Source organism: Oryzias latipes, chromosome 6 (genome assembly GCF_053564925.1).
Source record: "Oryzias latipes strain Hd-rR chromosome 6, Olatipes_Hd-rR_3.1".
Lineage (NCBI taxonomy): Eukaryota > Metazoa > Chordata > Actinopteri > Beloniformes > Adrianichthyidae > Oryzias > Oryzias latipes.
The window spans coordinates 11608749-11632409 of NC_136242.1; the positions used below are offsets into that span (position 1 = coordinate 11608749).

The 23661-nt window shown below is 39.8% G+C and overlaps 1 long non-coding RNA gene across 1 annotated transcript; it reads right to left on the minus strand.

Moving 5' to 3' along the window:
• Positions 1–21386: 21386 nt before the first annotated feature.
• Positions 21387–22669, minus strand: LOC101158940 (uncharacterized). Its single transcript, XR_177392.5, has 3 exons — positions 22326–22669; positions 21835–21914; positions 21387–21756 (listed from the first exon to the last, which is right to left on the minus strand). It is a non-coding gene; the product is annotated as an uncharacterized LOC101158940 (long non-coding RNA).
• Between the last annotated feature and the right edge of the window lie 992 nt (positions 22670–23661).

Below are 23661 nucleotides of genomic sequence, written 5' to 3' on the forward strand. Positions count from 1 at the left end.
TACGATTGATTCCCCTCCCACATGGAAATCAATGGCCGAGGAGGTAAAGTCAAAGGGAAGCAGGGGAAAGTGTAATGAACCGACAGCTGTGTCTCATAACAGGCAGACACTTTTCTCAACAGGAAGATTTGTTCAAAGAAAACTTCCAAACAGACAGAGAACAAACGTTCTGCTCACATTTCTGCTTCCATCTCCACATTGGATCGACATTTCTTTGCACTCGGGGTAGTTTCTAAATTTCCCATATCTCGTCTGTTTTTATCCCACTTTGTCAAATTCCAAATGATAACATTTGTTCTGATTGAACCCATAAATTAAGAACCAGATGTCTTTTCAGACTTTTGGACTATTTTTAAGTCCACCAGACACAACTTTGCAAATCAATACCACTGCTGGCCACATACCATGCACATTTATACACTGGACCAATAGTAATAAACATATTCGGAACAGTGAACTCAAAGCCAGAAATGTGACTGGCACACTGACAGGAGTTTGCTCCTCCCACCTCAACAGCGCTGCAATAATAGGCAATTGGAAAGGACAGAATGAAGTGAGACCTTTGTTGGGTTCATCTGCCTCCAAAAAACAAATAAATAAACAAATACCGGTAAATAAAAAAACAATAATTTGAGCTCCAACCTAAATCAAAATGATAGATGAAAAAATCTTCAATAAGGCAACAGGAATCTGATTTTCTGCAAATTTATTGTAGAAATAATAAAACAAGCCTCTGGTGGGCTGAGTTATTTACAACCGGGTTTGCATCACATTTGGAAACCGAAGTTTGGTGAAAAGTTGGCATCAGCTTAAAGATAAAAACAGATTCTAAATTTGAAATGTAAACTTGACAGCACACATTGTAGACCAAAATAAACATTTAAAAAGAAAAAAATGTAATTTTGAAGCATTTTGAATATCAAGAATTACTAAAAACGAGAATCAAATAAAGCTACAAACCTAGAAAGAAAAAGTGGATGTGGAACAGCTGCTGTTTTTTTATTTTCAACTGTTGCTGTTTTTTCATTTCCCTCTCTCTTTACTTTCAGTCCTCACTTTATTGACTGAATTCAGACTTTTTGGTTTTGTTGGCGTACAGAAGTGAGAATGTTTTCTACCAAAGTGTGAAACTTCAGAGGAGGGATGAAACAGCAGATGCTGTTCTTCAGCTTAAATTATGTCACCAAAACCTAGTCTCCCAGTGGCAATCATGCCCCAGGTCCAATAGGGTTAAAACCCCACCCCCAAGGAAAATTAGGAGGATGGCTTTTTAAATTTACTTTTAAATATTTCAGCAAACAGAATTCTTGTAAGTTTACAATGTAATTTTTAAATGAATTTTATTGTAATTTATTGTTTCAATTTACAATGTCTATTCAATGTTTTTTATGTTAACTTTAAGCTGATACTGATTTGACCACATACAGGAGATGGAGGTTTGCATCAAATACAAAGGTGAATCTGCTTGGACTTTAACAGTCGTCTTTAATGCTTTCCATCCGTCCATCCCTCCATTTTCTAAACCTAATTTATTCCTGGTCCAGGTCACGGGGTAGCGGGAGTCTACCCAGCAACTGTTGGGCAAAAGCTGGGTTCACCTTGGCTTTGTGCGTTTCTGTTGTCCTGCAATGGACACCAAACAATCTACACACTCTTACTGCTATTTAGTCAAACCAATTCAACTAAGCAGCTTTTTTTAGACTGTGGGAGGAAGCTAAATCACATGGAGGAAACTCATGCATGCACAGGGAGAACAGGCAAACTCCATACAGAAAGGTCCCAGCATGAATGCTTTCTAATAGCATATTCTGTCATGATCGGCTTAGGCTGAGCAGATATCAGTACAAACTGTTTATGCCATACTTGCTGGAGTTATTGTGTAGGAATGAATAACTCATAATGCCAACCTTTCTTGGGTTTTTGTTTTGTGTCGTTGCATGAAACCCTGCTGAGGCAACAGCTTGCAACTTGCATGCAACTCAGCAGACACAGAATCAAACTCCAGACGGATTCACCTTTTACTTAACTGAGCAGCAGGAGATGAAGACACGTATCAATGGGTGTGAAGGGCATGGGGGGTAAAACGTGAATCACATTCTCATGATCATCCTGACATTCTCCAGATGAAAGAAATGAATGTGTGTGAGGGAATGCTGAAAACGCCTCCCTTCTATATATGGACAAGGGGATCTGCAGGAGGCCTTTAGTCATTCAACGCACCTCCTCACAATCAGTCAGAGGCTGGTCAGATTGAGCATTATCATGCTCACAGGCTGATTCCATCACAAGAGCATCACTCTTGATGTTTGCACCTGGCATTAAATGTGTGGCCCCACAAGTCTTTGGGAACCAATGTGATCTATACATGAGAAGCTATGATATGTCACTAGGTTGCCTGTCATATGACCAATCATCAGCATCATCATGGGTAACAATTAGGGGTGTAACGATTCGTTTTAAAACCATATCCCATAATTTGTGGTTGCCAATACGACTCATAGTCAATATTGGTTCATTTTGAACAAATCGATTCACTGACCTAAAACTGATCCAGAACATGCCTCAATCAAAATGGTATTTTACAACATCGAATATTGATTTATATATTTTCAAAAAGATTTTTTAATGGTTTAAGAGGATTAGATTTGATTAACAACTTGCCTAAGACTCATCAATCTGGTTCAATCGTAGGAATAGAAATTGATTCGTTACACCCCCAATAACAGTTAATATCTGCTCCTATAAGGCTGATTGTAGTAGATTGTGTACCTTTGAACCAAAAGAAAGAAAATGTTTTGTCCGGCCATCCGTTCATCTTCTTCCGTTCATCCAGGACTGGGTCGGGGTGGCAGCAGTCTAAGCAAAGATGCCCAGACTTCCCTCTCCCCGGTCACTTCCTCCAGCTCCTCTGGGGGGACCTCGAGAGGAGAGAGACGAGAGACATAGTCTCTCCAACGTGCCCTGGGTCTTCCCCGAGGCCCCCGCCCAGTGGGACATGCTTGAAACACCTCCCTAGGGAGGCGTCCAGGAGGCATCCGGACCAGATGACAGAGCCACCTCAGCTAGATCTTCTCAATGTGGAGGAGAAGTGGCTCTACTCTGTGTTTTGTCTGGGCGACCGAGCTCCTTGCCCTATCTATAAGTGAGCTCCTAGCCACCATGCGGAGGAACGAGTGTTTTGTATTTTTTTAAATACATTTTTCACTTGCAGCTCTGACCAGAGTGGCAGAAGCAGACGGGGAAGAGTTAGGGGCGTGTAGCAGCCACTCAGCCAGTGAGGGCCGGTCGAAAGGAGGAGGTAGCTTTAACTTGTTTCTGTTTTTAACCTATAGGATTTCCTGTTGTGTCTGCAGCCTTAATGCAAACTGCAATATTAAGAGTACTATTTAAGAAAAAACAACAATAATTTAATGCATGCAGGTCAAACTAAAGCATGAGGGTTTTAGATTTCACCACAATTGCAAAAAAGGACGTTGGGGATTGCCAGTTAATGTGTTTTTCAGAGTTCGGGGGAGTGGGACCACGCCTCACCCTCTGATCACCTGACCTGATCATCTTCATTACAACTTGACACCAAACCAACGTCACCTAGACCCCCTTTTTTTTTACAGTGTCATGGTCCTAAATCTTCCAAACTTGGGCAAAAGCAGAAAACACCCCGGACAGTCCATGACTCATCCATTCCTGCTTCCATCTTATTTCCTCTCTTTAGTCACTTGCTCATCCATGACCTCCTCTCTTTTGGTTTTCCTGTCCCATGTTAGAGTTCACTATCAGGACCGATTCAAAAGGACATAGCAAAACACTCCCGAGACTGAAAACTCAGGACTGAAAAGTGAAGAAGGAGGGAAACAAACAAAAAAATCACATTTGTTCTACATATCAGGGGGAAAAAACGTGCATCCATTAATCCCTTTGCATGGTCTATAGAGTTTGTGAGGGTTGAATAGTAATGTGAAAGACGAATATGAAGAGGATAAAGTTAAACAGAGTCAGGTGATTCAGGAGGGGCTAAAAGATAAAAAGTCAGTTCTGTGGGAAATCTTCTGAAATGTTCCGTTTCTCTTAAGATCAAACATACCCCCCCCCCCCCCCCCCCCCACACACACACACACACAATCTGTGCAGCAATCATTAAGAGTTTTGTAATATCTCCCCATTTTAGTGAAAGTGGACACGTGGGATGAAGATCTCTCTAATCTGAATGTAGCGACCAATGTAAGCCAAAAACCAATTGGTGGCTTGGTAGCTCAGTTGGTTAGGTGAAGGATTGCCACGCAGGAATCCAGGAATCAATTCTCAGTGGGGATGAGCAAGAAATGGTATGGTGCAATTACTGTAACAATGGTGAGCACTTAACACCACCCAGTGAGGGCCCTTGGGCAAGACCCTTCATACACACCTGTGAATGTGTATGAATGATCCCAGTGATGGTCAATGGGTCCACAGGTGCGAACTGGCAGCCACGCCTCTGTCAGTCTACCCCAGGGCAGCTGTGGCTACAACAGTAGTTTACCATCACCAATTATGAATGAGGAGTGAATAAATAATGGACACAATGTAAGCGCTTTGAGTGTCTGGAAAAGTGCAGATAAATCCAATGCATTATTAATATTGTTGAAAACAATTGTCAGTAATTGTTTTATTTGATAGATAAAATAAAGTCAACAAGCAAAGAAAAAATAAAACAATGTTGTGTTTTAATATATGTGTAAATTATGTGAAAAAGCTTTAAATTCAAATGTTAAAGTGAAAAGCATGCAAATGAGTTCTGATAAAAAATAAATATATAAAAAAGGACATTAAACAATTAATAGGATAGAATAAAACTTAACCCTGGTGCTATCTTAGATGACCCCACCCTTGCATTGACGTGTTCTCCCTACCATGACAAAGGTGGATAAAGGTGGAAAGATTTCATGGAATCCATGGACACCAGTGAGGATCACAAATCATTGAAGAAAAAAGGTTCAGAGCAATGTCTAGTGGGGTCTAGATGACCCAACTCCCTAAGTTAAAGTGCCTAGGAAAGCACAAGGGTTAAATGATTCCACAAGAAGAAAATACCTTGTTACTATAACATTGTGAAAAACAGCAGATCCAGGGTTACAATGTTGTCTTTTGAGTTTTTTAGTTGTATGTAATGTCTTAAGTTGTGTTGTAATTTGTCTCTTGGACGCCCTTGAAAAAGATATTTGTGGCTCTTAATGAATCTTTTCTGGTTAAATATTTGTTAAATTATATTTAATATATATATTTGACAACGTTTGAAAAAGTTCTAAAGTTCTATTAAGAACGCATGCTGAAGGAGTCTTGAGTCTGATTATTTGTTTGCTGCAGTCAAATATCAACTCCGATCATCCTCAAGCCTATTTTCAAAGTGCACTTTTGATTATGATTATGCCATTTTTAGCCTAAATTTACCTGTGTCGTATTCTTGTGGGAGTTGTGGACAAGACTTCCTGCCACTCCCTATTGCTAAAAGCTTTCTGTTTACATGCTCTCCCACTAGCTTACAGCCCCTCACACCCAAACCTATCATTAGTGGTGCAACAAAAATGGTGAGCAATATTGGAGCTTGTGGCCCCCCCAAGCATATTTTCTATGTGTAACAAAAATAATCTTTTACAAACAGTATTTTTCATCATTTCCAACGATTGAATAAAGAAATACCCAGAAATGCAATTTTCATTTTCTTAATTCTTAATTTTCTTGACAAATGTCCTCCATCATCAGTAAAACGACACAAGAACCTGTTAAAAACACATTTCCAATCAAATTGGGTCTTTAAACAAATTTATAAATTGCTAAAATTTTGAAGAAAATACTGTTTTTTTTTGTTTTTTGTTTTTCAAAACAGAAATTTTAAATTGAAGAATTAATAAACATTATTTGAACGTTAGTCTAAATCTAGCCACAGGGGTTGCAAGCCAGTTGCCTCTGTGCCGGTCCCAAGCCCGGATAAATAGAGAGGGTTGCGTCAGGAAGGGCATCCGGCGTAAAAATTGCCAAAATAACCATGCGAATCATCCACAACACTTTAGACATACCGGATCGGTCGAGGCCCGGGTTAACAACGACCGCCACCGATGCTGTTAACCTACAGGGTGTCGGTGGAAATTTGACTACTGTTGGTCGAAGAAAGAGGGGAGGCAGAAGGGCCCGTGGCCAGAGAGAGAAGGGAAAAGGCAGGAACATAGGTTTGAGAATAGGGACTCTTAACGTTGGCACAATGACAGGGAAAGGCAGAGAGCTGGCAGACATGATGGAGAGAAGGAAGGTAGATGTACTGTGTGTGCAGGAGACAAGGTGGAAGGGCAGCAAGGCACGTAGTATTGGAGGAGGATACAAACTGTTCTATCATGGTGTTGATAGGAAGAGAAACGGGGTAGGAGTGATTCTGAAGGGGGAGTTTGTAAACAGTGTTCTAGAGGTGAAAAGAGTCTCAGACAGGATGATGAGCCTAAAGTTAGAAATTGAAGGGGTGATGGTGAATGTAGTCAGTGGGTATGCGCCACAGGTTGGCTGTGAGTTAGAAGTGAAGGAGAGATTCTGGAGTGAGTTGGATGAGGTCATACAGAGTTTCCCCAGAGGAGAGAGAGTTGTTATTGGAGCAGACTTTAATGGGCATGTTGGTGAGGGCAATAGAGGTGATGAGGAGGTGATGGGCAGGTTTGGTGTGAAGGAAAGGAATCTGGAGGGACAGATGGTGGTGGACTTTGCGAAGAGGATGGAAATGGCTGTAGTCAACACTTACTTCCAGAAGAGAGAGGAACATAGAGTGACATACAGAAGTGGAGGTAGGAGTACCCAGGTGGACTACATCCTATGTAGACGAGGTCATTTGAGAGAGGTTATTGACTGCAAAGTGGTGGTAGGAGAGAGTGTAGCCAGACAGCACCGCATGGTGGTGTGTAAGATGACTCTGGAGGTCAGGAAGAAGAAGAGAGGGAAAACAGAAAAGAAGACCAAGTGGTGGAAGCTACAGAATGAAGAAACTTGTGAGGAATTTAGGCAGAAGTTGAGGCAGGTCCTGGGTGGTCAGGATGAGCTTCCAGATGACTGGGAAACTACAGCAGAAATTATCAGGGAAACAGGTAGGAAGGTGCTAGGTGTGTCATCTGGAAAGAGGAAAGACGGTAAAGAGACTTGGTGGTGGAATGAGGAAGTACAGGAATGCGTCCAGAGGAAGAGGTTGGCTAAAAAGAAGTGGGATGTAGAAAGGACTGAGGAAGGTAGACAGGAGTACAAGGAAGCGCAGCGTAGAGTGAAGAGAGAGGTGGCAAAGGCCAAACAGAAAGCTTACGATGAGCTATATGACAGGTTAGACACAAAGGAAGGAGAGAAGGACTTGTACAGGCTAGCCAGACAGAGAGACAGAGATGGGAAGGACGTGCAACAGATAAGGGTGATTAAGGACAGAGATGGAAAGGTGCTAACAACCCAGGAGAGTGTACAGAAAAGATGGAAGGAGTATTTTGAGGAGCTGATGAACGTGGAAAATGACAGGGAAAGAAGGGAGGAAGATGTGGTTGTTGTGGAGCAGGAAGTAGCAGAGATTGGAAAGGATGAGGTTAGGAAGGCTCTGAAAAGGATGAAGAGCGGAAAGGCCGTTGGTCCTGATGACGTACCTGTGGAAGTATGGAAGTGCTTAGGAGAGACAGCAGTGGAATTTCTAACAAGGTTGTTCAATAGGATTTTAGAGAGTGAGAAGATGCCTGAGGAATGGAGGAGAAGCGTTCTGGTCCCGATCTTTAAGAACAAGGGTGACACGCAGAACTGCAGCAACTATAGAGGAATAAAGTTGATGAGCCACACAATGAAGCTGTGGGAAAGAGTAGTGGAAGCCAGGCTTAGGAAGAAGGTGGAGATCTGTGAGCAGCAGTATGGTTTCATGCCCCGTAAGAGCACCACTGATGCCATTTTTGCTTTGAGAATGTTGATGGAAAAGTACAGAGAAGGTCAGAAGGAGCTGCATTGTGTGTTCGTAGATTTAGAGAAGGCGTATGACAGGGTGCCGAGGGAGGAGCTGTGGTACTGTATGAGGTCGTCTGGAGTGGCAGAGAAGTATGTCAGAGTAGTTCAGGACATGTATGAGAGAAGTATGACGGTGGTGAGATGTGCTGTAGGTCAGACAGAGGAGTTCAAGGTGGAGGTGGGACTACACCAAGGATCAGCTTTGAGTCCTTTTTTGTTTGCTATGCTGATGGACAGGCTGACAGACGAGGTAAGACAGGAATCTCCCTGGACAATGATGTTTGCGGATGACATTGTAATTTGCAGTGAGAGTAGAGAGCAGGTGGAGGAACAGCTAGAGAGGTGGAGGTTTGCTCTGGAAAGAAGAGGCATGAAGGTCAGTCGTAGTAAGACAGAATACATGTGTCTGAACGAGAGGGATCAAGGTAGAAGCGTTAGGTTACAGGGGGCTGAGGTGAAGAAGGTGCAGGAGTTTAAGTACTTGGGGTCAACAGTTCAGTGTGATGGGGATTGTGGAAAAGAGGTGAAGAGGCGAGTGCAGGCAGGTTGGAGCGGGTGGAGGAAAGTGTCAGGAGTGTTGTGTGACAGAAGAGTGCCAGCAAGACTCAAAGGAAAGGTGTACAAGACAGTGGTGAGACCAGCTCTGCTCTATGGGTTAGAGACGGTAGCAGTGAGACAGAGACAAGAGGCTGAGATGGAGGTAGCGGAGATGAAGATGTTGAGGTTCTCCTTAGGAGTGACCAGGTTAGACAGGATAAGGAACGAGTACATCAGAGGGACGGCTCATGTTGCCTGTGTTAGCGACAAAGTCAGAGAAGCCAGACTGAGATGGTTTGGACATGTTCAGAGGAGGGATAGTGGATATATTGGTAGAAGGATGTTGGAGATGGAGCTGCCTGGCAGGAGGGCAAGAGGACGACCAAAGAGGAGATACATGGATGTCTTAACAGAGGACATGAAGTTGGCTAATGTTAGGGTAGAAGATGTCCATGATAGAGTGAGGTGGAAAAGGATGATTCGCTGTGGCGACCCCTGATGGGAAAAGCCGAAAGAGAAAGAAGATTTGAACGTTAGTCTAAAAGACTTTTTCAGATAAATAACTTTACTGTCTCTGATTCGTCAAAGGGCTAGAGCTGCTGAACAGCACATTTCCTCTCACTTCTGCTTTCTTTCATTAAAACACTAACCATGAGAAGCAGAAAAAAGGGCAGTTTAGTTCTGTAGATTTAAGGCCCATTAAAAGGCAGTTTTCACGACCGATGGCATGGATCTCTGGTTTTGCATTTGCAGCTTCTTTGTTCTCTTAAAAAATTTACATAAAAAGCGAGCAGGAGGTTTTTCTGTGAATATTAAATCTTGCGAGTTTCTTATTAAATGCACTCCCCCCCCAACACACGCATAAACTTGAAGAGTGAGAAAATGTTGCTGTGGGACAGCAGCAGCTCGTGCAGAGACACATTAGTCCTTCACTGTGACCCACCGCTCATCTGTATTCAGGTGGTTATGAGAATGGGGCCGCAGGTGTCCCAAAACGTAGCCTGAGCGATGGCGTCTAAATGCACCCTGAGTCTGGTCACACCTGTACTCGCCGCTGCCCACTTGTGATCTGATCACGCACGACACTTGCAAGTTTGTTGCTTTTTGTTTTGTCTGCGTCCTGCGTTCCACTGACAGGCCACCATGAGCGCCACAAGCCAATCAGCTTGACAGCTTCTCTCACAAGCTTTGCACCTCATTATGTGTGAAGAAGCCACAAAACCAAAGTGAGAGGTTAAAAGCAAAGCTTTTCTCTACCTGTTTGACACTCCGAGGCTCACCCGATCTGTGTGCACACACGTCTGAAATTCTGTAAAAGAGGCATCCATGTGTGATCTTGTCAAATTGCTGTTTACTAATGTGAACAGCTTTGTCAAAAAATAAATAAATAAATAAAACTTTAAAAGAACAAGAATCCCAGTGGATTTTTTTCCATTAATTCCAGTGATAATTTAAAATAATTTGGGTTTTCGAGGGACTCAATTTACAGAATAATGCGCTCCCCATTTGGCTGTGCAGTGCCATGATGCCCACGCCGGCAAAAGTCAAACCTCAGCAGGTCATGGTGTCACTGGCTCAGAGGGGAAATCTCTCTTTGAACCATTGTTTCTTCTTTTTTTTCCCCGCACATGCACTTTTTCAGAAAAAAAACATCCTCCACAGAGTCTGACTTAAGATGACAGGTTACCCTGCAGAGCTGGAAGTTCCACTGCCAATGCACCAAGTCGGGGGTTAACAGCAAGATATTTAAGGGCACCACTACAGTAGCTTTTGTGGAAGGGAAAAGTACAAATTTTTTGTGCAAATTAATTGGGCACAGCCTAAGCACTGTGTGTGAGGCAGGGGAGTAATATATCTGTGATGATAAATGCGACTCCAACCTCAGATCTTCACTGGAGCGCAGAGACGCTTTGGAAGTTCCACGGAAAAGAATCAGACTAAAAGTGGAGAACAAATGTCACAACTTAAGGAAAAAAATGTAACAAGGTAGTTTGTGTTTTTCACTTTCAGAAGGTTAAATGTTCATCTACTTTTTCCTTTGACGCCTGAATTTATTTCCAGCTATGAAAAAAAAAAAAAAAAACTAAGTCACTTATGTATTTGGTTTTAATGTAGATGCTAAATTAGGGTAATTTTGGAGCTGAGGTCATTTAATGCATATTTGTATCAATACCTACCAGGAGGTTCATTTAAGTAGAATTTATTGCAGTTTTAAGAGGTGCAGGTTAAGAAATAAATAGAATTTTATGGAATAGAAAAAGATGATGGAGGCCAATATTCTTAAAAAAAAGCAGAAATAAAAGCATATAGTCTTTTCTGTCAAAATGGCTTCCAAACATATATAAATGGTTTTTTTTTAACCACCTGAAATAGCTGTGAGGAAACCACATTGAAACACAGCAGCAGGTTACAGAATGAGTTCCTAATCATGAATTCTGCATCTGAAAGTGTGTAAACTTCCACATAAAATGTTAAAGAAAAATAAACTGCATAATCTCTCATTTGGGCTGTAATTGGATTTTTGCCTCACACTGTGACTCATTTATTCTCCATAGGGACACTTTTATCATTTTAAAGTAATGGAAATTGGCATAATCACAATATTTTGCACAGAATCTTTGTATTTTTATCTGATAACCTCTTATACAAATCTGTAGCCTACTGGTTTAAATTATTATTATTATTATTATTATTATTATTATTATTATTATTATTGAGTCTCACAGTTCTCATTCACTCTCTGATGGTGTTCCACAAGGTTGTAGTTTTAGCCCCCTTACTCTTTTGGAACAACACATCTCTGAGGTACATTTTTAAACACTATTCTACATTGATGATGCACATTTGTTTAGGTCTTTTCCACAAGAAAAGTGCACACACTGCAAAAACTAAACCTTAAGATGGTAAAAAAAAAAAATTTAAGCAGATTTTTTTTTGCTTAAATTTTGTTCTCTTGTTTTAAAGAAAATCTGCCAATGCGGTAAGAATTTTTCCCTGGTTTCCAATGGGGCTGTTTTTGCAGGGCACAATAGTATCAGCAAATGTAATAATAATTTTAATTTACGCTAACCCATGCTGTCATAAAGAGACTAATATCTTAGTTAAATAAACAGACAGGTACACCAGCAATGAAATTGAACTGAAGATGACCAAAATTATTAGCATTCTAGTTATTTAATATGTTGGTTATCTCAATTAAAAATAATTGATAATTTAAACAATTAAGATTCAAGGTGACCTGTAAACAGTATCTTTGTTTGGAGTTGAAATGCCTGATTTGTGTGATTTCTTAAAATGATAGTGATTAGGGAAGGCTTATTTACCACCATTATATACTTCTAAAGAGTTTGAAAAAGACTCTAAATGTAATATAATTATTAAAAGAGGTTGTCAGACTTTTTTTATTCCCGAAGGGATAATTGTACTTTACAATTCACTTTTATAATAGAGTTCCAATAATCAATTCATATTATTAACTAAGATTAATTAATGCTTAAATGATGGTTATGAGACTTTTCAGCATGCATAAAGGGTTGGAAAAAAGATAGCGTTAAACCGTATTTATTACTACATAACTTTAAAAAAATGGTAAATGATAAGTTTAGACATTAATAAGCCTTTACAAACATAATACATAGAATGTAGTTATTGAATACATAATGCTACAAAATTGCACCAGACAGCATTTACTGTCTGATGTAATTTCAATTCAATTGAAATGCATTACAATTATGTTTGTAATGCATTAGGTAAGGTTGAAAAATGAACCCTTAACTGCTAGCTAATGCATTAAGTAATCTTCTTAGTAATGGATATTAACGCAATAAAGCGGCTATTTACACTTTATTTCCATAGTTAATCAACGCTTAATTATGCATTATTAACGTAAAAAATGTACCCTTATTGTTCAGTTTTACCTTCTTTTTTTTTTACAGTATCCCAATTTCTTTTTTATAGGCTTTCTTTAGTGTTTAATGCCAATGGTATTTTATAAATTTTATGTGTATTTATTTTTCTAACTGTGTTCCAATGCATTTGTGTTTTGAAACTGATTGATTGTTATTGTAAATTTAAATCATCTGCATGCATTTATAGCAGCGGGTAACTAGCTAATGGCAATCAAAAATTATTAAGTGTTTGGTGTTATGCAAAAATAATAGATCAGGATACTTCAAGTTGACTATAATGATACATGAAAATGTAGTTTTTAATAATGTAGTTTCTGTTTCTCTTAAAAGAGTTAATCTGCCATGCAACAGACTGCATTGAGGGAGGAGTGATGTTTCATCTCTGCTGGCCTGCTTTTATGGGATTCAACAATAATCACAAGACATCAGCTGCCCAACACAGGATATCAGCTGTCCAGGGTTAGGTCACTACTTATTGTTTTCTGGTCACTATGGATGTTGGCTGCAGAACAATGGCTGTGTAGTTGCAGAGGAAAACAAGATCTTTCTGTATGACAGTATGTCACCTGCAGGAAGGGATGAATCCATAAAAATAGATATAGATATGAACTAACAATGACTGAAATATCTGACAATAGCAATACATACACAACAATATAGTGGGCTGTTCTTAAGATTTCAGCACATAAGTACAAATTATATACACACAAACACATATTTATATTCGTACGTTTTTATATATTATATATATGTGGAAGGTTATTCAGTGGAAATATACTATTAATAAATTATTTTAAGCAAAATTATTATTATTTTTTTTTTCTGGAGTTGCAGGATGCTCATGTCACAATGCAGACGTGTTTTCAAAAAATCCTCATTTTTCCTATATTGCTGACTAGTCAAGTCCCAACTCTTCTCTTTGAATGTTTTATGTGTACAAGTCTTTAACGAATTACTCTGATGAAAATAGTGTTGTTGGTGCTTTTTACATGTTCTTGTGGAATTTTCTGATTATAGAGGACATGTTTAAATCAAATTAAGGTTAAAACTCCATTTCCAAGTATTTCAAATAAAAAAAAAAGCCTTTTGAAAAACACCGTGTTTGTGGCCTAGAAAATAAGTCGTGCAAGCCACAAGCTTCCTGCTCCACCCCATTCTGATGCATCCACTGGGGAGGACTAGATCCATGAACCCTATGTCTATATTTTCCTTGTCTGAGCTGGAATCTGGCTCAAAACTCTACGGCTGGATAGCTCTAATAGTGCTCACCATTTTTGCTGCACCGGTAATGTCAGGTTGGGGGTGTGAGGGGCTGTGAAAAAGTAGGAGCGCATGTAAACAGAGAACTCTCAGCAATGAGAAGGGGAAGGGGGTTGGTGTTGCTACAGTGCCAAGGGTCCTGCCCACAATTCAGAGGTGAATTTTATTTATTTTTTTAAAATTTTTTTTAACTTGTCCTGTCCAACAGCTCGGCAGACAGATGAGAGCTGAAGGCCTCTTGTGTTGGACATATTTTACTTTAACAATAGGGGTTATAAATCTACTGACAAACCAGAGGTATGTCTGAATAAACCCATTTTGTAATCGAGGCCAAACTTTATTCGTTTTCTTTTGTGGTGGACCGGACGGAAAAGGAAAGAAGGGAAAAAGAGAGAGTGATGTTAGAAAGAGGGGGGGATAGGAGGGTGATTATGGGGGGGAGGGGTGTAAAACCATGAAGCAGCATAAAGCAACAAGTTTGTGGATGGTTATAATCATTACAGTGAGGTTCAGTCTATAAGGGCGGGGCCTATCTACACACACACTTAAATGTTATAAACATACCTGTTGACTCCAAAAATGTTCACATGTCAACATGTACACAATACAAATAATGTTCACACACGCATACTTATGCCTTCAAACCAACTAGTGTGAAATATTTCATTCAATCACGTAAACTATTTGTGCAAAGGTGAGCTAACACCTGTGCTCAAGTGAGTGTTTATGTCAGAGGTGAATTTCTAATGAACTCCTGCTGCTCTGCCAAAACTATGTCCTGGAAAATGACAGGTTTTTTGATTTAGCTAAAAACGACGTAATCCTAATTTAAAGACCACAAGGAACGCTTTTACAATTGAGGAAACACTGATTGGAGTGGCTCTTTGAATGGATTTTGTCTTATTTCTAGATGTTTTTTTTTGTTATTAATAACTTTGGTTCGTAAAACTTACATTTTAAAATGAATAAACTCTAATAGGTTTCAAACGTATGTCTGAAATGTGTAAAAATGAATTACAGTACATTACAATAAAAAACAGACCAACATTCCAAACAGCAGCTCTCCTGCAGGCTCTCTGTGTGAGTCAAAGTTTTGTCTCACTCCATCGGGTCCTTCTCTAAAATGGTCCAGCTCCCGGAGACATTTCGTCCTCCACTGCAGCTGTGGAGCTTTTGCCTAAAAAAAACAAAAAAACTGTTAAGAATGCAGGAAAATATTCAACCATGTGGTTTGAGATAAGAGGCAATTTGAATTATTCGAAATTTGGCGATTTAATAGTGAGACAGCAGCAGGCGGAGTTGTTGAGCAAAGTGGTGCTTTCGCCGCAGCCCTGCTCCAGAGCAAAACAACCATTTCAGTTGGAAATCATGACAAATGAGCTGGTTAAAGCTGGATCTATGAACACCTACACAGCTCAACCCCTTTGCATCTGCAGGAGCAGTGAGCTATTCAGAGTGGGGAAGCTAGAGGGAGCTGTGGGTGTTTCTGACCCACACACAGACTCTCTCTCCTAGTCTCTGGCAACACACACACACCCACGCATGGACTCCAGCACACACAGGTGAGTTATTAATATCTCATGAGCAACTCACAGATTGGAATCAACCCAGGCTTCTTTGACATGTAAAATGCAGTGTCTGTTGTCAGCTGTTGGGACACAAAACAGGAAGCTTTTAAGTGCACCCTTCAGCCCCATCAAACCAATGGAACGAGACATTATACCCACAACCCAAAGCAAGGTGTTGCTCACTCACAAGTGCATGTATTAATGCGTGCAAATGCGGCGACCTTCTCCACAGCAAAAGGCTCCGTCTCAGAAGCAGACTGACAGCGTGGCTTACTTCAGGAGAAACGTATTCTGATTTCGTGCTCACTCAGAATTTCAGTCTTGAGACAAATCAATTCAGGGCAGAGTGCATTTACATCACATTATCCAATGTTCGCAGAAGCATAAATCTCGAGTGACCATTTTATGTTCAATTTTCCAGAAGTCTTGGTCTTTCAATCAGCCCGGCAGATGCAGAAAAAGTCTATTTGGATAGCTTTCACTGGTTTCTTCTTATGTTATCTCTTAAGACAGGTTGCTGCATGCTACAGAAAAATCTGAAATTCAAATGCCTTCCATAGAGTTTCTGTCTGAACGGCACTTGCTCAGTGTGTTGAATCGGATAAATCTTTCTCTTTCCATTTCCAGCCGTGACCACTTCAAGGACAAAATTGTGTGAACTGTTTTTCCCCCCACAGGATGTGCCACAAAGTTCATTGAATACAGATAAAAATAAAGAACATAGACTGCACCATACAGGCTTCAGGAATTGGTCATTGTACTGATGGAATACGCCTACTCACCAACTGTCACTGCTGATTGAAAACACTGAACGTTCCTGGTGATCTGAGCCTGAAAAAGGATGGATTTCAGATACTGGTAAAACACATCTCTCTCCTGCCGTTTTAAGGGAGCACTTCAACAGAAAAAAATTACCCCTTTTTAAGATGGACAGTCATCACTGACTCAGTTATTCTGGCAGAGTAAGACACAGGCTTTGCTGAGCAAACTTGATAGAACACAGTGATTACAAAACACCATTTGCTTAATGAAAGAAGGGCTAGGTGGAGTACCAGTGGTAGTTTGATCAAAAACTGACATTGGATTATTAGTTTTTTTTTGGCAGGTTAAGTTTGAGATCATGACTGCTTTCGTTCAAAGATAGTCAGAACGTATTCACAATAATCTTCAAGTCGGTCTTAAAAAGACCAAAGTCGGAAAAAGTCAGGTTTTTAGATACTAAACGGCAAATTGTGTACTAAATATATTTAAATGTGTAGAAATTTTGGTAAATTACAATTTTTCCATTTAGTGTTTGTGCCTCTTCATTACTTGATCATTTTACAAGTTAGTTGCTGCCTGTTCAAGCTATTTTAAAGCAATTTCCACACAAACAAGGGAAAAGGACAATAAAGCCTAGTTTCCACTGAGCTGTACAGTCCAGTTTAAAATGGTCCAGGAAATTCAAGTGAGCGTTTCCACTCAAAGTTGGAGCATCATGTCTCATGCAGGGTGTAGATCGGTTGCGTACCTTTGACTCATAGTAGTGTGACTACAGAAATTTCGACACGATCCGTCCAGCTCACTCTGAATCACGCTACTACCAAGGATGGCAAGGAACATATGGTGTCAAATTAGCGCCTAAAGTATTGCGCATCAAAACCCCAAATCTGCGAATCAAAATGCATAAATTGAGAACCAAAACCCACAATTTGCAACCAAAAGCTATAACCCAAAGCACAATCCTATTTCTCAGCTGCTGATTTGTTTAGTATTGCGCATCAAAACCCCAAATCTGCGAATCAAAATGCATAATTGAGAACCAAAACCCACAATTTGCAACCAAAAGCTATAACCCAAAGCACAATCCTATTTCTCAGCTGCTGATTTGTTTTCTCGCCATTCTGAAATCCTGTTTTTGAGTTGCAGTTTTATTTTGAAATTGTCTTTTTGAGTTGCGCTTTTATTTTTTGAGTTGCGCTTTTATTTTTTGCGGTTTTGATTCTAAAACCTGTCGACACGTAAAAACAGCGACATGTCAGTCAAGGGGAGGGGAGGCGGGACATCCCTGAAATCCAGAAGCTCATTGGCTGCCGAATAACACCGAGTCTTACGTCAACAGTACAGTTTAGAATGTGCCGGTAAGTTTTTCATGTTTTTCATATCTTTTACTATATTAAACGATCAAAGTTGTACTTTATTTAACCAGAGGACGCCAGCACAGTCAGATGAGGAGCTCCACCAGTAGCTGCTAGTGAAAAAAGATGTTGGAAAGTTAGATGTTGCATGAAAAACTATCATCATTGTTCTCCTGTGTTAGCATGCTAGCTAGCTCAATGCTAGCGGCTTTCCAGCTCTTTTCATGACTTTTATGGATTAAACAAAGTCCATTTTTTACCACAGTGTCAGGATCAGTCTTGTAAACCTGGGAATAATTGCCCGTGAATTGTCACTAGGATTAATCAAAGATTTTTTTCAAGAAGTACATTCATGTATAATTTATAAGGTTTCTCAATATATCTTTAGGGATTACAGATTGATTGAACAAAGCAACATATTTCTGTAAGAAAAGTGCCACCTTTCCTAGTTTGGGATCAAGTTCATCCCTATTTAAAAAAAAAAGAAAAGTAAATTTATGATTCAGAAACACATTATTTATTTGAGGTACCAGAACAAATCTCCCACATGTGTGATCAATAAAGTTTTTCTGATTCTGAACTGTATTCCCAAACCATTTTATTCTCAACCTTAAAGATTGCAGGTTCACAAAGGAAGTTAACTTTCACAATATGCAGCTACTGAGTATCATTTAATGTGTGTGTGTGTGTGTGTGTGTGTGTGTATATATATATATATATATATATATATATATATATATATATATATATATATATATATATTCTGATTTTAACTGTCTTAAATACATTTTTCTTTGTGTGCAGGATGCTGTGGACATTGGACGACAGACTAACTTAAACCAGGCAGAGCAGGGGCCTGTTTCAGAAAGGAGGTTAAGTGTAAACTCTGAGTGCATTAACCCTGAAATCAGGGAAACCCTGGGTTTTCCGTTTCAGAATGGGAGGTTTGTTAAACCAGAGAAAGCAGAGTAAGTCAAACCTGTTTCTGAAAGAGAGGTAACTTTTACTCGGAGTCAGTATCCATGGTTACTTATGCTGTGAACCTAACCTGGTCGGGAGCAGGTTTTATTCTCCAAACTCGAAGTTTCTGCTGGTCCCCTCCCCTTTTTAAAGACGAACGACGTATTTTTCGCTTTAACCTTCATTGCCCAAATGTCCGTCACACAGAGACGGTCTAAGTGACAAGAATGGCTTGTCCTTTTTTGGAGGACCCAATAGACGAGGAGGCTGCATTAATTCGTAGAGAATTACATTTACGAGGATTTTGAGAAGACTCGATTTTTTTTTTTCACTTTTAGCTGCTGCCATGTTCTTTTAATTCCTGCAGGATTGCATCTACATGAAAATGAAATCAGGGACATTGAATTAGATTAATGTAACAATTACTTTTTGGAAACACAATTTTCTAGTACTGCTTACTTTCTTAATCCCGTATAAACCTATACCACTCGATCAATACAAGGGTAGTGTTGCAGCGTGTGTGTGCTGAGCGGGGTGCGATCCACGAGAGAGAAGGGGAGGGGCGAGTGCAGGTGCAGATGGGGGGGGGTGAGCACGGAGCAGAGGTGTGTGCTTGGTATATATTGTGTGTTCGGAGGACGGAGCACTTAGTTAGATAAAGAGAAGGTGTCATTCCCAGAATAACTGTTTTGGAGTCATTCTTAATCCGCTCTGGAGGTTGAGGGTTTCGAACGGGAAGTGAACCCCGAGGGAGAATTCCCTTCGGCCCTGAAGGAAATCTCCTCTGCACTTCTGACCACGGTCGGAAAGACGAGAGAAAAGAAAAGGAGGAGTCTTGTGAACCTCCTTGTTGAACCTCCTTTCTGAAACAGGCCCCTGGCCCCAGGGGCCTGTTTCAGAAAGGAGGTTCAACCAACTCTGAGGTTAAACTTAAACTCTGAGTTGGTCAATCGAGAGATTAACAACTCTGAGTTTTCTGTTTCAGAGAAGCTGATCCGAGTAAGATCAATCAATTCTGAGTGGACTGATTCGGAGGTAAGCGTGCGCACCGCGACTATAAGAAGCCATTATCAATGGAGTGCAGATATTACGAGTCACCATGGCAACCGTGAAAAAAAGAGGTCTGCGTATTTTTCGCCAGCTAAACTTGACGTGCTGCTGCAGAGTTACAGTGAATATGAGCACATATTCCGGAAGAAAAGCAACACCGCTGCATCTGCAAAACAGAGACAGTTAGCGTGGGAAAACATAGCTGCTCAAGTTAATGCCTAAGTTTGCATTTAAATCATTGTTATAAAATATTGACTGTAATAACTTTTTAAATAGAGTAAGGTGTGAAATAAAAAAATGGCGATATTTAGGTGTACTTTTGAAGTGTTATTCCTGGTGTAATTGCATGAAATGCTGCATAGTGTACAGAACCAATCTGGGGGAAAATGCATTTAACGTCGGTAATGTTTAGAGGACTTTCTTGTTAACCTTCCCCTCTTGCAAACGTTGGTCAGTTTAATATTAATACATGCAATTGTGTTTTTAAAAGTGAACTTTTGTTTACCCTTGTATTGATCAAGTGGTATAGGTTTATATGGGATTAAGAAAGTAAGCAGTACTAGCAAATTGTGTTTCCAAAAAGCAATTGTTACATTAATCTAATTCAATGTCCCTGATTTCATTTTCATGTAGATGCAATCCTGCAGGAATTAAAAGAACATGGCAGCAGCTAAAAATGAAGTATAAAAACATAATTCAATCAGGTCAAATTTGAGCATGTCATGGATGTAGGCTTTGTTGACAATATTTGACATATGAAACATCTACATAGCAATACATATCTAATGTTGTTTTCATTGTATATATGTAATTGACTGCAACGAAAAACGGTAACGCTCAAACAAAAACGTATGGGGAAATGACAGAAAATCAAGTCTAGGTCTCAAAATCCTCGCACGACGTAAATGTAATTCTCTATGAATTAATGCAGCCTCCTCGTCTATTGGGTCCTCCAAAAAAAGACAAGCCATTCTTGTCACTTGTCTCTGTGTGACGGAAATTTGGGCAATGAACATAAAAAAGAAGAAAAAAAAAAACATAAAATTGAGAATAAGATGCATAAAATTAAAATAAATACAAAAAATAGCGTATATTAAAACTAATAGAATAAATTAGCAGTTAAAATCAACTAAAAGCTAAATTAAAAAGGTGAGTCTTGAGCCTCTTCTTAAAAACCTCTACAGTCTCTGCGGCCCTGAGGTTCTCCGGAAGGCCGTTCCACAGGCGAGGACCATAATGGCAGAACTAAGCCTCACCATAAGTTTAGGTCCTCACCTTAGGAACAACTAAGAGGCCAGCACTGGAAGACCTCAAGGTCCGCGAGGGCTCATATTTTAAAAGAATATCATTTAAATAAGAAGGCCCAAGACCATAAAAACATTTATAAACCATTAAAAGAATTTTAAAATCAATCCTGAAACGCACAGGGAGCCAATGCAGCAATTTTAAAACCGGTGTAATGTGTTCCCGCCCTCTGGTTCTCGTCAGAACTCGTGCCGCTGAGTTCTGTAGAAAAAGGGGAGGGGACCGGCAGAAACCTTGAGTTTAGAGAATAAAACCTGCTCCCGACCAGGTTAGGTTCACAGCGTAAGTAACCATGGACACTGACTCCGAGTAAGTTAACTCTCTTTCAGAAACGGGTTTGACTTACTCTGCTTTCTCTGGTTTAACAAACCTCCCATTCTGAAACGGAAAACCCAGAGTTTCCCTGATTTCAGGGTTAACACACTCAGAGTTTACACTTAACCTCCTTATGAAACAGGCCCCTGGAAACTGTTGGAGTTGTTGTTCCCTCTGTGGCTTGTCCTCTCTCCTCTCAGACCTGTCACTATTGTTCAACCCTTGTGGGACATCGGAAAACCATGGCCAAGACATTAACATTTATGTACTGATCTATGCATGTCATCTCAGCAGGATGTAACAAAAACTAACAATGTGAACAGATCTCATCTGCCTTAAAAAATACTGCACCCCTTAAGAAAAGAAATGGCTAATAATCACCACTGGTATTTTGTAATGCTTCATTTTTTAATCTTTGACCATTAAATGTGTTTTGTACAAAAGACTGATGGTTTTGCAAAGATCTTTGAAACACAGAGTCAAGTGTTTTAGATTCTGTGAAATTCTGAACCACAATTCAGAGAAATTAAAATAACTGTTTTTAAAACTCCTCAAAAGACTTGAGGTGGAAAAGTCACTGTTTTCGTGCAGGTGGCACTGAGAAATGGGAAGCAGACAGTGTGCCTGGGCATGTTGTCAATGCAATCATGGTCAAAATGGACAACTATTTTAAATGCTTCTCTTTCAGTTAACAGGAGATGTCTGTGAGCCTGCTGGACAGCCTTTGCATCACACCAGGGACGTCTTTGGAGCCTGCATCTGGAAAGAAACAAAACCAGCAAAGTCAATTAACCAAAAAAAGAAGAGAAAAAATAAGATTAAAATTGTTTTCTTTACCTTAAAGAAGTTGTGGACATCCACTTCGTTGCTACCTCAGTATTCCTGCCTTTTTTGTTATGGCATGCATAACAACGGCCCTTATAGAAAACAACAGACATACAGCAATAGTCCATTTTAAAACCACCACCTAATTAAAAAGAAACTAATAATTCTATTGATGTCTAATACTGGAATAATTTTATGGGGAATAAAGCACGTTTTTGCTGGTCTGCTACAATTTACTCTGCTCTGATTCACTGAACCAGAAGTCTGCCAGTCTGCATAGTGCAGACGCATACATACCCCGCTAGCATTGAGCTAGCTAGCATGCTAACACGAGAGAACAATGCTGATAGTTTTTCATGCAACATCTAAATTTCCAACATCTTTTTTCACTAGCAGCTACTGGTGGAGCTTCTCATCTGACTGTGCTGGTGTCCTTTGGTTAAATAAAGTACAAGTTTGATCGTTTAATATAGTAAAAGATTTGAAAAACATGAAAAACTTACCGGCACATTCTAAACTGGTCTGTTGACGTAAGACTCGGTGTTATTCGGCAGCCAATGAGCTTCTGGATTTCAGGGATGTCCCGCCTCCCCTCCCCTTGACTGACATGTCGCTGTTTTTACGTGTCGACAGGTTTTAGAATCAAAACCGCAAAAAATAAAAGCGCAACTCAAAAAATAAAAGCGCAACTCAAAAAGACAATTTCAAAATAAAACTGCAACTCAAAAACAGGAATGGCGAGAAAACAAATCGCCAGCTGAGAAATAGGATTGTGCTTTGGGTTATAGCTTTTGGTTGCAAATTGTGGGTTTTGGTTCTCAATTTATGCATTTTGATTCGCAGATTTGGGGTTTTGATGCGCGGTTTTACTGTTTTTGATGCGCAATACTTTAGGCGCTAATTTGACACGATAGGAACATTTGTATTTCTATTTCCAACCAGATCTTGCTGTTTGTTTCAAGCATCTTTTCCACATAAACCTCGACTGAAAGACAAAAATATGATTTTTGGCTGTCATGTTTTCAAACGGCGTGCTCAAAGAATTTGAGCTTTTGGTTTCATCTTTTGGTTTGTTTAACTTTTGATCGATTCATTTTTTTCCTCTTAAGTTCCATCTTCCTTCACCGATGTTTCTGATTCTGTAATTTGATCCCCTCAATGCTTTGAAGCTCATTCATTCTTTTTGTTCATATAGTCTTTTAATCTGTTAAATTCCTTAAGTTTCTTTTTTGGTTGGTCTTAATTTCGGTCTTCCAGCTATCTGTATGGTTTTTGCAGTAGTCTTTGTTGCTTTGTTCATTGCTGTTGAGTGCATTGTGGCATTTCAGAGCATGCCAGGTCACCCTGCAGCCCATAAAGCCGTCCTGTGTTGTTGAATTTCCATTTTCTTTTCTGATTTTGTCTGTTTTGGTTTGTCTTACTTCCTGTCTTTGTTGTCTAAGTTTCCAGCCACAGTCTCCTGCCTATGGATCCCTCCAACAATATCACAGTCGTCATTAGATGTGTCAGTCAGGTTTAGGGTCAACCCACAGATGGGGTACAAAGGAGTCCTACCATCAAACAGCAAAGCAGATTCAGGACCACAGACGGGAAACAAGAAACAACTCTTTGTTTGCTTTTATCATTTTCCTTTTTTAATTTTGTTCAAAGATGAAAGACCAATTTGGCTCAAGCCTTTCTTTGATGAATGCATACGACCCAAAAAAGACTAAACACCACTTTGAGCCTTCAGTAATTTCAAAGAAAGACATAATCAGACCCCGGGACTCATCAAGGAATGCAAAGCAGAGATATTTGCAAACACTTTCTACAAGTCCAAGTTGAGTCTCTGAATGATAT